This window comes from Triticum urartu, chromosome 3A (genome assembly GCF_056163025.1).
Source record: "Triticum urartu cultivar PI428250 chromosome 3A, HENAU_Tu73, whole genome shotgun sequence".
NCBI classification, from domain to species: Eukaryota; Viridiplantae; Streptophyta; class Magnoliopsida; order Poales; family Poaceae; genus Triticum; species Triticum urartu.
The window spans coordinates 5,918,504-5,922,400 of record NC_141875.1 but is presented as its reverse complement, the minus strand read 5'-3'; the positions used below and the strand labels follow the sequence as shown (position 1 = coordinate 5,922,400).

The following is a 3,897-nucleotide window of genomic DNA, read 5'->3' as shown; positions in this document are numbered from 1 at the left end:
GATAATGAAAGTCATTCCCTATGCCTCAGCCATAGGTTCTATAAAGTATGCCATGTTGTGTACCAGATCTATTGTATACCCTACACTGTGTTTAGCAAGGGAGTACAATAGTGATCTAGGAGTAGATCACTGGACAGCGGTCAAAATTATCCTTAGTGGAATAAGGATATGTTTCTCGATTATGGAGGTGACAAAAAGGTTCGTCGTAAAGAGTTACGTCGATGCAAGTTTTGACACTAATCCAGATGACTCTAAGTCTCAATCTGGATACATATTGAAAGTGGGAGCAATTAGCTAGAGTAGCTCTGTGCAGAGCATTGTTGACATAGAAATTTGCAAAATACATACGGATCTGAATGTGGCAGACCCATTGACTAAACATCTCTCACAAGCAAAACATGATCACATCTTAGTACTCTTTGGGTGTTAATCACATAGAGATGTGAACTGGATTATTGACTCTAGTAAACCCTTTGGGTGTTGGTCACATGATGATGTGAACTATGGGTGTTAATCACATGATGATGTGAACTATTGAAGTTAAATCACATGTCGATGTGATCTAGATTATTGACTCTAGTGCAAGTGGGAGACTGAAGGAAATATGCCCTAGAGGCAATAATAAAGTTATTATTCATTTCCTTATACCATGATAAATGTTTATTATTCATGCTAGAATTGTATTAACCGAAAACATAATACATGTGTGAATACATAGACAAACAGAGTGTTACTAGTATGCCTCTACTTGACTAGCTCGTTAATCAAAGATGGTTATGTTTCCTAACCATGGACAAAGAGTTGTTATTTGATTAACGGGATCACATCATTAGGTGAATGATCTGATTGACATGACCCATTCCATTAGCTTAGCACCCGAATGTTTAGTATGTTGTTATTGCTTTCTTCATGACTTATACATGTTCCTATGACTATGAGATTATGCAACTCCCGTTTGCCGGAGGAACACTTTGTATGCTACCAAACGTCACAACGTAACTGGGTGATTATAAAGGTGCTCTACAGGTGTCTCCAAAGGTACATGTTGGGTTGGCGTATTTCGAGATTAGGATTTGTCACTCCGATTGTCGAAGAGGTATCTCTGGGCCCTCTCGGTAATGCACATCACATAAGCCTTCCAAGCATTGCGACTAATGAGTTAGTTGCGGGATAATGGATTACGGAACGAGTAAAGAGACTTGCCGGTAACGAGATTGAACTAGGTATAGGATACCGACGATCGAATCTCGGGCAAGTAACATACCGATGACAAAGGGAACAACGTATGTTGTTATGCAGTCTGACCGATAAAAGATCTTCGTAGAATATGTAGGAGCCAATATGAGCATCCAGGTTCCGCTATTGGTTATTGACCGGAGACGTGTCTCGGTCATGTCTACATTGTTCTCGAACCCGTAGGGTCCGCACGCTTAAGGTTTTGATGACAGTTATATAATGAGTTTACGAGTTTTGATGTACCGAAGAAGTTCGGAGTCCCGGATGAGATCGGGGACATGACGAGGAGTCTCGAAATGGTCGAGACGTAAAGATCGATATATTGGACGACTATATTCGGACATCGGAAAGGTTCCGAGTGGTTCGGATATTTTCGGAGTACCGGAGAGTTACGGGAATTCGCCGGGAGAAGTATTGGGCCTTATTGGGCCATACGGGAAAGAGAGAGGGGCTGCCTAGGGCAGGCCGCCCCCCCCCCCCCCCAGGCCTAGTCCGAATTGGACTAGGGGGAGGGGCTGCGCCCCTTCCTTGTTTCCTACTCCTACTACATGGAAGGACTCCTAGTTGGACTAGGAAAGGGGGAATCCTACTCCTGGTGGGAGTAGGACTCCCCTAGGGCGCGCCATAGAGAGGGCCGGCCCTCCCCTCCTCCACTCCTTTATATACGGGGGCAGGGGGCACCCCATAGACACACAAGTTGATCCACGTGATCATATTCTTAGCCGTGTGCGGTGCCCCCTTCCACCATAGTCCTCGATAATATTGTAGCGGTGCTTAGGCGAAGCCCTGCGACGGTAGTACATTAAGATCGTCACCACGCCGTCATGCTGACGGAACTCTTCCCCGACACTTTGCTGGATCAGAGTCCGGGGATCGTCATCGAGCTGAACGTGTGCTAGAACTCGGAGGTGCCGTAGTTTCGGTGCTTGATCGGTCGGGCCGTGGAGACGTACGAGTACATCAACCAAGTTAACGCTTCCGTTGTCGATCTACAAGGGTACGTAGATCACACTCTCGCCCTCTCGTTGCTATGCATCACCATGATCTTGCGTATGCGTAGAATTTTTTTTTGAAATTACTACGAAACCCAACACCATTTCGCATAGAAATTATATGTCGTACAATAAAATTATAAATTTACATTTAATTTCAACGTTGGCATGCAAAATAAGAAGGCCCATTATACTGTGAACAAAATTCAACTTCAAGTTTTGTCGAGCTGGCTGACTTTTTTTCTTTTATTTTTTTGAGGCAACTACAGCGGGCAAAAGCCAAGCTGAACATATTTTTCTATCTTTTGAAAAAAAAACAGGATGAGACACCGTTGGATCAGTAGAAAGGAGATCGGCAGCCAAGAAGATATACAGAAGAAGTCACCCATTTGCATTAACGCAAGGAAAATCAAAATATTGAAGAGACATGCGAGTTGGAACACCAATAAGAAACCCATTGTGAATGTTTGCTCTCGAACAACAACTATGAGGGGGAAAACCTACTAGCACGTGATACAAATGTTTAAAAGAGTTGGGGACAGCAGCACAAATTACAACCGAAAGGCAGCACCTGCGCCAAAGATAAGCATCATCCCAAACCACCCCTAGGAAGACCAGCAGCCATCAGCTTCCAATAACCGCCGGGGGCGCCAGACGAACGTCATGGCAGGAGTTGTCACATCACCTGTGGTTCCTCGGTGTCTTACCCCGCGGTGCCGGAGGCGTCCGTCCTACTTGGTTTCCTCCTCCCATCCCAAACCCCTGACCACCAGGGTTTCCTTCTCCCCCTAGTGCTGCCTCACTACCCCCCTGATCAAATTGGTTTCCTCCTCCCCTTGTCCCGGCCCCAGCGCTCTGACCAAAGTCGCCAAATGCACGCCCTGATGCCATCGCAACAAATTATATGTCAAAATGGGCATCCAGTTCAAAAATATAAGAACTAGAACTGACGCGTGGTTGAGTACCTTTGCAAACCGCAGAGCATGGGAATGGCAGCAGGGAGCAGCAGCACACGATCACCAGAAGGATTGCCACTCCGCGTGCGAGCGAGGACGGAGAAGAAGATGACCGCTTCATGGTCGATCCGACGATCCTATACTGCTTTTCCGGCTTCACTTCTGAAGAAATGATTCGATCTCTCTTTCTGGTTGTGGCTGTGTTACTCCTCCTAGTTAAGTACTCAGACATCAACGACAAGTGTGTCAGGTCAACAGATTGTCTGAACATCTTGATTAACGTAATTAATGTAATCACAACCTTCAAAGCCGCCATAGAAGAGTGTAGCTAAAAGTCGTCTGTGTCGACACTCAATCTTTGGTGCCACTGCATCTAAATGGCAGTTGCAGGCTTGAAGCCTTGAACCAGTCAAGCGAAATTGCTGGTAAGTGTAAGTAATATAAAATGGCCACCAAAACGTACGTGGTAGAGTGAAAATATTTACTACCACTACTCCTGCAACTCCGCTTCCACTACAAGCTGCTAGTGCTAGCTGAGCAACGCAACCCTGATGTTGGCCGCACGTTTCGCAAGTCTGCGGATAAGTAAACTGGACAAAGTGGCGAAAGCGTGGTGGGCCCATAACCTCGAAATCTGGCTCTGATGAATTTTCGATTTTTGATGAATTTTGAACTGGGCTTCAGTTGCTGGCCTGTTTCCCCTTTTTGGGTTG

The 3,897-nt window shown here is 45.7% G+C and overlaps 1 long non-coding RNA gene across 1 annotated transcript; it reads right to left on the bottom strand.

Moving 5' to 3' along the window:
* Window positions 1-2,742: 2,742 nt before the first annotated feature.
* LOC147977605 (uncharacterized) lies at window positions 2,743-3,397 on the bottom strand. The gene is made up of 2 exons (XR_015599463.1): window positions 3,194-3,397; window positions 2,743-3,109 (listed from the first exon to the last, which is right to left on the bottom strand). It is a non-coding gene; the product is annotated as an uncharacterized LOC147977605 (long non-coding RNA).
* Between the last annotated feature and the right edge of the window lie 500 nt (window positions 3,398-3,897).